This window comes from Aulonocara sp. 'chitande type north' Nkhata Bay, linkage group LG3, assembly GCF_057382095.1.
Source record: "Aulonocara sp. 'chitande type north' Nkhata Bay isolate Kocher_YH1m ecotype deep benthic linkage group LG3, A_spYH_male_GT1.1, whole genome shotgun sequence".
Lineage (NCBI taxonomy): Eukaryota > Metazoa > Chordata > Actinopteri > Cichliformes > Cichlidae > Aulonocara > Aulonocara sp. 'chitande type north' Nkhata Bay.
In genome coordinates this window covers 15478298-15491330 of record NC_141346.1, presented here as the reverse complement: position 1 = coordinate 15491330, position 13033 = coordinate 15478298, and the positions used below count along the sequence as shown (strand labels likewise).

Here is a 13033-nt window from a genome sequence, read left to right as displayed (position 1 = left end):
CTGCTAAATTATAGTATTTCTGCTTTTTATAGTATTTGTGCTAAAACATAGTATTTCTACTAAATGTAGTATTTATGCTTAATCATAGTATTTCTATATATTTCTGCCAGGTCCCCAGGCAGCCAATCCTCTGTGAGGACTGAGACATTCAAATTTTCAAATAAGGGCCTGCACGGTTTCCCAGCCAATCATATAAGTGTCCTGAGGCATTCAAATTTGCATATTGGGGCCTTCAGGGCTTCTAAGCCAGCCAATCATATCTGAGGGCTGAGGAATTTAAATCCACAAATCAGGGCCTGCACGGCTTCCCAGCCAGCCAATCATATATGTGGTCTGAGGCATTCAAATTTGCATATTGGGGAATTCGTGGCTTCTAAGTCAACAAGTCATCCATGTCATATATCTCTAAAAATTCATATTTTAATGATAAATTGTCAACACTTGAAGATTCCCCCATCACTTCTGAACAAAACGGTGCAGTGACCGTTCTAGCCCTTACGGTTAGGAAATTATAGTCATTTGCTTTGAGGGGAATCCTTACTGGATAGTGTGTGTGTGTGTGTGTGTGTGTATATATATATATATATATATATATATATATACACATATATATATATACATACATATACACATATACATATATACATACATATACACATACATATACATATATACATACATATACACATATACATATATACATACATATACACATACATATACATATATACATACATATATACATATATATATATATATATACATACGTACATATATATACACATACATATATATATATATATATATATATATATATATATATATATATATATTTGTCTTTAAAACATCTTTGCAGACTGACTGTCCTGGACTGGTTGTTTTTTATTTTTTTTTTCAGGTCTGGTGAACTCAGCTCTTTGGTGTTGGTGTTCAGGAGTAGAGCCTTCTAATAATATGTATTCAACTTATAGAATTAAAGTTCTGCGAGTTTTTTCTGTAGCAAATAAATATTGTATAGAATATTTAAAATCACCTACATTTTTGATGTTTACAATGCCCATTGTGTGTAATACTGGAATTTCCTACTACCCGTGAACGCCTCATCTGTTACCTGACTGCCGGACATCCGCCTTTCCGCACACTTCGCTGAGTCCGCTCTGGGTGAGTGCTGCTGCTCTGCTTCTCCTCTTCTCTCCTAAATGTTTATAGTCTGTTTGTGCGATTTAACGAGTTCTTTTAGTGATTTATAAAGCCAACCGAGGTATAACTCATATTAGAGTAACACAGTGGTTGCTTTTTTCTTAGTGAAACTTTGTCATTTTTGTATGTAAAAGGAGTGTTTGATGAGCTAACGCTAACATCCCGATGCTAATGCCTAGCGCTCCTTTGAGCCCAGTGTGAAATGAAAATGGTTCATTTGACTGTGAACCACGGTTATTGTGTTGTTTTATTAATTACATTTGGTGTGTTTGTCAGTCTGTTACATAAGGTGCAGTTAGTTCTCTTCACAAATCAGTTGGTTAAAACAGCCTCATTCTTTATGCTGTAAAGTTTTTAACGAACCGCCATCTTAGATTCAGTGTCAGCTGTCGGCAAGATCAAAGGAGCCATTTTACCGCCTCTGACCGAACACGGGAGAAAAAGAGTCGCGTGTGTGCAGGTCTTGTGGCTTAATTAAGACAAAGGAGGGGGGGAAACTGAGGATTAATCATAGGCTATGTCCCCACATACACGGGTATTTTTGAAAACAGAGATTTTCCGTTTCCGTTTTCCGTCCACACATAAATGCAGAAATGAAGGAGAACACTGCTATGAACATGCCAAAGCAGCAGGTGGCGCTATATTCCTAACCGTGTAGAAATGTTGGCCAATCAGAAGTCTAGAAACCTCGGTGGGAAATGGCAAACAAAGATGGGGCATAGAAGCAGAACCGAGTCGTATGTGTGGAGGGACAGTAACTGTGTGTGTATATGTAAGCATTTAAACACTGCAGAGAGAACAATTAACAGTAACAGTATTGTAGAAATGCATTTCACCGTAACAATAACGTGGCGCACAGTGTGACGTCAAAAAAGGCGCTGCGTTTTCTCCGTTTCCCTGTCCACACATAAATGCAAAAATGGAGTTTTCGAAAATATCCTGGCAAGCGTTTTTAGAAATCTCCGTTTTCAATTACCGCAAACGCATAGAAAAATCTCCATTTTCAAAAGTACCTGTGTACGTGTGGACATAGCCCAAGAATAATAAGAACTCCTAAACAGGAGACTTTAATTTTTAAGAACTGTTTAACAAAGGCTTGTTTGTGCCAACCTAAATCTGCAGCACAGTTTAAATTCTCACTTTGTGGAAAATTAATGAAACAAACAACAGCCCACCTTCACATAAATAAAATATGGCAGTATATTATTATTAGTATGGTACATAGATATTTATTTTAAAACTACAGCATATTTACTATGATACTATGTGCAGTTAATAATATTTTAGGAAGTAGAATTTGAATGCAGACCACCTCAAATATTAAAGCCTTAAAAATATATCGTGCAGTTTTTCATGTATGAGTGTTTTGCAATCTTAAATGAGAGGTAGACCAAAGAAAACAGAGGAGAGTTGTTGTTTGTATTCCAGCTGTAGTAAACAAAGAAGTTCAGTGAATCTTTTTGACAACAGAGAGGGATGCAGTATTGATGCTAATTTGAGTTTTCTGATCCTGTATTTTTGCTCTTTGTCTTTTGTTACACAGAGTGAAATAGAAGCTTGGTTTTGCCTTTGCTGGTAAGTAAACAGTGATTGTAACTGAAGCAATATGAAACTGGGATTGTGTAACATTTTTAGCAATTTACATACAATAGTTTAGCTTTTTGTGATATCTTGCCATTTGCTCATGGGCAAAAACACATTTAGGTTTTATAAGCAGTAAGCCTCCCCACTAGACCTGTGAGTGTCCCTAAAAATGTCCCTGAAGTTTAATAGGCCATTTATGTCTAATTTTAATTTTAAAGGCTTATCAAAGCGTTTCTGTAGTAATTATTGTTTTTATTACACATGTTAAGGCCATTTGAGACTCTGCAATTAAATTTTGCCCTCTTTAGACTAAAGTGAGTTCATTTTCTCTGAGGTACAGTGCTGGGAAAAGTCTTTCTTCCTTGCAGATTTATTTTGTTCATGCTTTTTTGTCACATGTTTCAAATCATCTAACAGGGATGATATGAATAAATACAAAAAAGCATTTAAACATTTAAGCAATAATAAAATACTAAGAGAACCAGAGTTGTGAGTAGGCAATGTTGTGTATGTTAAAGCCTGTGTGTAATTTATGTACACTAAGTTTAAATTAGTTTCTTAATAATTTGCTCGATACAATGTGTTTGAAAATTTTATACAAAAGGGAAATATTGCAAAATACAAAAAGATTCCTGCCAACAGGTACAATGGAAGGACTTTTTATTATAATTTTTAAGAAATTTTAATTGCAAAAATGGTGTGCTACTGTTGTTACTATGACATGTCAAAATTTACATGTATTTTAGGATTTACATATTCAGATCAGAACTAAAACCTGGTGAGGTTTTCCGTTGATTCTAACAGTTGTGGTTTTTCCACACTTTATTAAACACTGACTTGTGATAGAAAATGATGGAGCTAAAAAGCCATAATCTGTACCAACAAATATTGGTGCCTCTTCTTTTCACTTCTGTAGTATGCATGCCTTTATTACACATGTTATCGCCATGTGAGACTCTGTAACTGAAGTTTGTCCTATTCAGACTACAGTGAGTTCATAAAGGCTTGAAGAAATTGAGGATTTTACTAGTTATTTCATGTCACAGTAAATTGGATTGTGTGTGAAGAGGTTTAACAGTCTAAGTCATTAAACAGTGATCTGATGTGTTGTTTCCTTTCTCTAGGATACTGATCTGATCGTCTCAAGTCTGGTAAGTAAAGGTTTTGTCTGAGGTACAGTGCTGAGAAAGGTCTTTCTTCTTTGCAGATTTATTTTGTTTATGCTTTTTTCACGTTTCAAATCATCTAACAAGGATGACCTGGATAAATACAAAAAGCAGTTTTAAAGTGATGATTTCATTTTTGAACCAGAACAACCTGGTCTAATGTAAAAACATGTTGGTCTCTAATACCCAGCTGTGGATGCCCTGATAGCAACAATTACCATCAAGCATTTACAGTAACTGGTAATGACTGGTTTACATCACTGGTTGATTTTGGTCCACTATAATTTCAGAATTGTCTTAATTAGATCCAAACAGGGCAGGCAAGAAAAGAAAAAAGTCGTAATTAAGGCCCAATATAGGGTTTTCAAGTCATACCACGTATCTTAATTTCATTAAAGTCCAGACTGATTCGTTTATACCAAGTGTTTTGTTTCATTCATTCAATTGGACTTGCTTGTGTGCTTCAGATCCTAAGTGTGATTAAACTTAAGCCCAGGACCTGATGAGTTGATGGTCCTGAAGTAGTAAAGGAACTCTGGGACATCACAGTAACAGCACCATGTTTGACTGTAATGCTGGTGTTTTTCTCTCACTATAGATGATTCAGTTTAGTGCAGTTCGTCAGCACAGCTGTTGGTTATCATCGAGATATTATTAGGCAACTTGTTTTTGCCTGTTCAGCTACAATATCTGGGAGCGTTTTTGTTTTCTGGGGTCTCCAAATCCTTAGAAATCTCTTTGTAAACCTTTACAGAACTATATGTGTTTGTTTCACATTAGAGCAGCTCACGACTGGCAGTTTAGGGACGATTAAATATTCACATAGGGCAGGGGTCTCAAACTCCACTCTTCAAGGGCCGGTGTCCTGAAGCTTTTCCACGTGTCCCTGTTACAAAACACCTGAATAACATTTGTAGGTCATTAGTGAGAGTATAGAATTTGACTGTGTGCTGAAGTGGCATCCCCTAAGACTACTCAAATTTAAGTAATTTAAGTGTTTGGAAAAATGTACTTCTAAAAGTACTTTCATTGCATCATGTTCATTCACTCATGAGCTGCTATAACATGAATCAAATGGCTGAATTACCACCTCAGCATGCAGTCAGGTTCTGTAGAGTTTTGCTAATGACCTACTAATGTTATTCAGGTGTGTTGCAACAGGGACACATAGAAAAGTTTCTGGACACCAGGCCTTAAGGACCAGAGTTTGAGACCACTGGTGGTAGGGCATTGTGGATTTCAAAAGCTTCTTCCCTTAAATCACTGCCTAAAAACTGCTTTTTGTAATTTGTCATAATGACTTGCAAAGTATAGGTGGGATGAAAACATAAACATAAGACATTTTATAGTGGCCTGATATTTTTATCAAGGCTGTTTTTTGAAAATAATCCTGGCCTAATTTACAAAAGATGAACTGTCTGAAAGTCATGTTTGTTTGTTTAAGAAATGTGGGAATGTCCAGCAAAGATCTTACATGCAACAGCTCAGATACAGCACTCACTTCTGTTCTTTTTATCATGAAATGATCTACAAAGAAATTATCATCATACTAAATTTTGCTAATTAGGCCTTAATATCAGCTATGATAAGTTTATCATAGATTTAGTGTAGTGCTTATTGCTGTGTATCAAACATGCCCCAAATGTGACTGAAATATGTAGAAACTGCTGTGTAGAAACTAGCTGTCTCCAAATTTCTCATTTTGCCAAAATACATACAGAGTGGCCTGAAACTGTCTGCTGTAACCTCAGTGTGTTGGTTTTGTTGGACCATATAATATTTACAGTAAGTTACTGTAGCAGCACGTCTTGGTGTAAGTTTATAGAGTGTTTGTTTTTATTGTGTTAATAGAATTTGAATGCAGGCCACCTCAAATGTCAAAGCCTACAAAGCCTACATTCCATACAAGCTATCATTTGTGATTGTTGCCTACTTTTAAATTGTGACATCACCATTTGATAAAGTGTGTAGTAGTAGGTGAAGCAAATCATTGGTTACGATCTCTACTCTCTTATGTAACTGAACCTAAATTTTGGAGCATTACATGACTCAGAAACTTGTGTGGCTTATTGCAAATGGATAAAACTACATATTACCTTTTATGAAGATGATCATCTTTATTAGGGTGCGGAAAAAGAAAACAGAGGAGAGTTGTTGTTGTCTAATGCTGATTGGAGTTGTCTGAGCCTGTATTTTTGTTCTTTGTCTTTTGTTACACAGAGTGAACAGCTCTTTGGCTTTGCCTTTGCTGGTAAGTAGACAGTAATGGTAATGTTTAGTAATTTACTTACAGTAGTTTGGCTATTTGTGTTATCTTGCCATTCACTCATGGGCAAAGACAAATAGTCAGGATTTAGAATCTGTAGCAGCAAAGCCCCCACACAGGACCACTGACTGCCCCAGAAAATGTCAATTAAGTTTAATAGCCCATTAATGTCTGATTTTAATTTGTGATGGCTTATCAAGTCCAAACATAGTTAAATGTCAGAGACATCTTTATGCAGTTGTTTGATTTCTCCTTATGTTTGTGGATTTAAGTGTGAGTATAGGTGGTACCTTAAACACTTAAGAGCACCACAGCTATCGATTTTTATTGTCTCTCTCATTCCACTTATGAATTAGCATGAAGTCAAAACGCTAGAAGTATTTTTCCTGAGTGACTGGCCTGAGTGCAGTTCACACTGCAGGCGAAAGCGCATCAAATCAGATTTTTTTGTCATGTTGGTATCAGTGATGGTATCATGGTATGACAGTGTGAACGGCACAAATCCGATATTTTAGAAAGCGACTGCTGTTTGAATTTCAATTGTCTTAATTAAGGTCCAAAATAGTGTTTTGAAATCATTTCACAGCTCTTGCTGATCATCAAGATGTTTTTAGGCAAATGTGAGAAGGTTTGTGTTCTTTTTGGCCAGTCAATAAATAATTTTGAGTTTAATGGATATAAAGTATTTAAAGCAGGAGGCCTGAAACTCTGCTGTAACCTCAGTGTGCGGGTTTATTTGGACCATATAATATTTACAGTAAGTTACTGTAGCAGCACGTCTTGGTTTGAGTTTATAGACTTAGTTTATTGTTTTAATAGAACGTAAAAATGTCCTTATAACAGTTCCACCATCATTTGTTAAACATTGTCATTCTGTTCACTCCAATAATTTACTGTAGAAGTCTTTAGTATTTAAAGCCCTACATGTACTGTATTTTCGAAATTATAAGGCATAACGTCAATAAACAATTCTGTTTTTAAGGCAGATTAACCCAAACAAACAGTCAGATAAGTCAAACTTTATTCAAGTCATTCACAAACAACTCTCAACACTGTTCAGTTGTAACACATAAAATACAGAACAATACACTCACTTTTTCAGTTCATTCCTCATCCACAAATCCATCAAACTCTTCATGGGTTGATCAGTTTGAAATCTGCTTCATAAGCATGTCTCTTAGCACGTGCCAGGTCCTTGTACACACACCATAATGTTATGTTGAAGCACCGTACAAATTACTCTGCGAGGTGCTGACTATGGTAGCCATAATGCTCTGACAATACATCAAGCAGCGCAGCTTTGTAGCTTACCGAAGTCTTACTAAAATATTTGACAGAATTTTGAGCGCTGTGTACCACAGAAATCCTGTTCGAGGTCAGTAAGCATAACCAGAATCGATACACTAGGCACATTGTATGTTTTTGAGAAAATGACAGGATTTTAGGTGTGCCATATAGTCTGAAGAATATGGTAAATCCAAGCATATTGGAAATACGACTAATTCCAGTCCTTTTGTGTCTTACAGGTGACCTGCTGCAGAAGATCCTCTCTCTCTCTATCATTATAAGCAATTCTGTCTATCCTATCACTCTCCCAACTCTATCTAATTTGAAAGCCATTCTATCTTGTATCCCTCTCTCTACTGCTCTATCTAATTTGAAAGCCATTCTATCTTGTATCCCTCTATCTCTACCGCTCTATCTAATTTGAAAGCCATTCCATCTTGTATCCCTCTATCTCTACTGCTCTATCTAATTTGAGAATCCAAGTTTTGAGAATCCTTTCAGAATCCAATTTTCAGAAATCCAAGTTACCAGAACTTGATCTATCTGTTACAGAATTCTGAGAGATCTCTGCTCTCACTGCTCTTTCTTTCCTGTCATTAAGCTCTCACATTCAGTCATTTTGCTGGAAATTACAAGTTGAATATACAGTAGTAGAATTACAGTACAGTAGAACTTATAGTAGAAACTACTTACACAGCCCTACATTTGTCATTTTAATTTTGCATTACACTTTGGAATTAACACTTCTAGTTTGGCTTACTTTGATCAATTGTATAAAATATCACCTCTTTATAAGTTTACTTGTAATAAGATAATCTGGTTATTTTGTAATACATACATTCAGATAAATAATAAATTAGATCCAGTCTGTTAGTCTGTTTCATTGGCTATAACATTTGACTGCAAGTTTATAGTACTATTATTTAAGGACAAACCCATTTTGTCACTCAGTGTAAGTATTCAGTTAGTATTGTCATCGAGAAGTGCCTGAGGACCCAGACTTCCTGTTTCCTGACTGCTGCAGAAAATTCAGCTGAAGAATCCTCATCGCCTGTCATCTTATCACCACACCACCAAAGCTCCATATATTTGATTTCAATTTTAGATATCTGAAAGATTTACATAAACTCCCCTAAGAGCTAAGACTTTTATTATAGCCTGTTGATTGTTGAGATTTATTCTGCATATCATTTTATAGAAGTTGTAATTATTTACCAGTCTGGTTAAAAAAATATAAGTAAAATTATACAGTTTCTAAGAGCTACAATAAAACGGACCAAATTGTTTCCAGAGAACTTTGAATTTCCTTTATTTTGAATTTGGAGTACAAATCAGCTTTTTAACATCTATTCATATATTCATAAAAACATTTTACAGTATAATAGTACATTTCTCAGATTTAACAGTAACTTGAGGAGTTGTACGTTTTTCTGTGTTTCAAGGTTCAGTTTTGTTTATATTTGTGTATAACCACATATAAGCTCCAGATTGTACTTCAGCAAAATGCCAAGAAAAGGTCAAAGGTCGCAGTCTCAGAAGCTTAGACGTCAGAAGGAGAAAGAACAGCTGAATGTTTCTCAGAGCAGTGAGCAGGTAAAGGTGTGTGTTTCAGCTTTTCCCAGCACAGAAGTGCAGAGCAGTGTTCAGACAGCCACAGTGTCATATGCAGATGTGGTAAAGAGAAGTGTTCCCTCAGTGTCTGTCCCAGAGCCTGAAATTATGCAGCTAATCCATATTGACCCCCAGCTAACTGTACAAACACAGCATGATGGAGAGACAGCCAAAGTATCTTATGCAGATGTGGTAAAGAGAAGTGTTCCCTCAGTGTCTGTCCCAGAGCCTGAAGTTATGCAGCTAATCCAGACTGAACCCCAGCTAACTGTACACAAACAGCATGATGGACAAGCTCCAGGACAGTCTCATGTACAGGTTACAAACAGTGAAAGTCCACGAGTGAGTAGCGTCTGTGCTTCCCGAAGCCAGGCCGCTCCTAGGTATGGAAAGTACCGGAATCAGCAATGTATGGCTAACAGTTTGGTTTTCCTGTCATTCTTACACGAGGATGAATTTATTACCAGAGCAGATCTAAACCGTGTGTTGGACAAAGGCCATGCCGTCTATTCAGATGCCAGACTGAGGTTTGTGAACAGTGTGTTTCTAGCCTGCGATGAACTTCCCTCAGTGGTCACCAGCCGCAGACACGAGTATCAAGTCGACATGTCTCAGTTTGCTCATTACGGCACATTTGATGGTACAGATCACTTTCCGAGCCTTGAACAGGGACTACAGTGTTTGGTTTCAGACGTTCGCTACGCTTTGCTAGTCATGGGAGGAACAGTCATCGCTGTTAGCAGGCTGAATTCAGGTGAATATGCATATTTTGACCCTCACCCACGTAAGTCTACTGGTATGCCATTGTCGCTAAGTGTAAGTGGTGGAACTGCAGTTATGTTGAAGTTCACACGTCTTAATGACATGATTGACAGGATCAAACGTTTGTACCGAATGTTTAGCATCGCACCAACCTGCACTTATGAGCTACAGCCCATCGAGTTTCACAGTGAAAACGCTGCTGACCAAAGAGATGCTAATCGAACCACCGAATACAGACAAACAGCTACAAGTGCACCAGCTTTAAATGAACGTGTTCATAAATTAAACTCTGAAATATACACTGAGCAGACACGGAAACCTGTGACCAAAGATTTAACCAGTGAAGTAATGTCATCCAGAGTTGATTCTTCAAATGAGACAGCTGCTCCCAGAAATAAACATCATCCTTCTGATTATTTTGAAAAGGAAACCTCTGCATCTTCTGTGAGAGAAACTCAGGTAACACCAGATTCTGTTCCTCAGAATGATTCAAACAGTGCCTCCAGTTCAACTAAGATAACAGAGGAACTCTCAGATAAACTGCTGAAACGTAATAAACAGGAAAGGCAAAAAATGAGGAGAAGATTATTAGCCCAAGAAAAAGTACCACAGAGAAAGGAAAATCAGAAGACGAAAGAAAGGCAGATGTACAGGTTTGATGAAAGCTTCAAGACAAAGAAAAAAAACTCAGCTAGGAAGTCTGATGATCCTGATCACAGACATAAAAGGATTCTGTACAGAAATGAACTGTATAAATTAAATGCTACCTATAAGGAGAAAAAGAAAGAACATTTGAGAAAGATGTATAGAGAAAGTGCTGAAATTAGAGATAGAAAAAGAGAACGTGTCATAAGGACATATAAAGACAATCCCCTATTCAGAGATAAGCAGAAGGAACGTGTAATAAGAACATATAGAGAGTCTCCCATATTCAGAGATAAGCAGAAGGAACGTGTAACAAGAACATATAGAGAGTCTCCCATATTCAGAGATAAGCAGAAGGAGCGTATAAGAAGAACATACAGAACTTGTGCTGGATTCAGAGAAAAACATAAAGCTTACATGAGGTCATATGTATATAACCTATATAAAGAAAGCGAAGAATTTAAAAAGAAAAAACGATCTTACATGACTAAGCGGTATGGAGAAGAGAAACAATTTCAGCAACAACACAAGGACAATATGAGAGAACGAATGAGAGTAAAATATTGGAACGGTTTTTCTTTCAGACAGATGCATAATATCAGATGTGCAATGAACATAAAACGAAAATATCGCCAGATGCATCGACCAGCTGAGACTTTACAGTGTCATCCAGAGAACACTTTAATGAATGAGGCCATATCTCGTTTCAGATCAAACATTAAGTCAGCACCATCTTATGTTTGTACTGTTTGTCTAAAAGCTTCTTTTCCTAATCAGGTGAAAATCTGCAAAAGAGAAAACTACTCAAAACACCAGACTTTAGCTCATCAGTGTCTAACTGGTAAATATGTTCATGTGTGTGATGAAGCATGTCATGATCACTGCAGCTTTCCTGTTGAGAGAAAAAAAGAGTATATCTGTCACACGTGTCACAGTTCCCTCAAAAGTGGATGCATGCCCAGGCTTGCTGCTGTTAATGGTTTAGAACTGCAGGATATTCCAGCTGAACTGTGTGATCTCAACATTCTGGAGAGACATCTGATTGCCAAATGCATACCATTTGCTAAGATTATTCCTCTTCCAAAGGGGAGACAGAGACTCATACGTGGTAATGTGGTGTGTGTACCATCTGAGGTCCAACAAACAGTTGACAGTTTACCGAGGATCAGAAGCCAATCACAGATCATGAGGGTGAAATTGAAAAGACGACTGTGCTACAAAGGCCATCAGCTGTTCCAGACTGTCACCTGGTCTAAACTCATTCAAGCTCTGCGTAAACTGAAACAAATTCATCCACAGTACACAGATATTGTTATCAGAGATGATGCATTGCTTTGTGATCCAACGTTACCTGATGATGACAGCAGTGATGAAGCCAGCATGGCAAGTGATGATTATAATGAAGCAGATTTAATGGAAATTGACAACTATGAAAAAGATGCCCTTTTGTGCGAAAGTGAGTCTCAAAGTGACCAAGATATTAATATGCAATCCTGTGATGAACAACCAGAGGAACAAAATCCAGATGAACCAGAAAGTGATTTGAACAATGGAGGTTTTGCTCTAGAAAGTTGTCTGCAGCCTGTAGACATTTCAGAAGAGATTCTCTGTTTCACTGATAACACATATTGTGTGGCTCCTGCAGAAAGAAACAATCCTGTTAGCTTCTTCAGAACTCCTCATTTGGAAGCCATGGCATTTCCTGTGCAGTTTCCTACTGGTCAGAATACACTGGATGAAAAGAGACGTCTCAAGCTCACACCAAGTGCTTACTTCAAGTCAAGGCTTTTCAACATTGATGCAAGATTTGCTAAAGACACAAATTACCTGTTTTTCTCACAGTTTGTCACTGAAATACATTTGGCTAATTCCAGCATGACAATACAGCTAAGGAAAGGTAAAACTATGACCAAAGATGGACGCAAAATCACATCAGGAATGTTACAAAGTAAGACAGAAGTAGAGAAGCTGGTAAGAAATAAAGATGCAATCAGATTTATGCAGCCACTCAGAGGAACTCCAGCTTACTGGCAGAAAACTACCAGAGATCTATTCAGCATGGTTCGCCAAATAGGAACACCTCAGTTCTTTGTCACTTTCTCTGCTGCTGAGATGAGATGGCCTGAAGTGATTCAAGCAATAAAGAGACAGCAAGGTGAAGAGGTTGATTTTGAAGCCCTGGACTGGTCAGAAAAGTGTGAAATTCTAAGATCAAATCCAGTAACCACCATGCGAATGTTTGATAAACGTGTTGAGGCTTTGTTCAGAGATTTGCTTTTTTCTCCTGCACAGCCCCTTGGTGAGATCATTGATTACTTTTACAGAGTTGAGTTCCAGCACAGAGGTAGTCCACATATACACATGTTGCTGTGGATTCGAGAAAAGGTAGAAGCAGATGTGGATGATGACCAAACTGTCTGTGACTTTGTGGACAGATACATCTCAGCTCAACTCCCTGATCCAGAAAAACAACCTGAACTGCACAAAAAAGTCACTCAGCTACAAAAGCACA

The 13033-nt window shown here is 37.3% G+C and overlaps 1 long non-coding RNA gene across 1 annotated transcript; it reads left to right on the top strand.

The window, feature by feature from the left end:
- Window positions 1-1127: 1127 nt before the first annotated feature.
- On the top strand, window positions 1128-9002 carry LOC147334150 (uncharacterized). Its single transcript, XR_015128579.1, has 5 exons — window positions 1128-1161; window positions 2744-2775; window positions 3909-3935; window positions 6171-6201; window positions 7743-9002. It is a non-coding gene; the product is annotated as an uncharacterized LOC147334150 (long non-coding RNA).
- Window positions 9003-13033: the final 4031 nt, after the last annotated feature.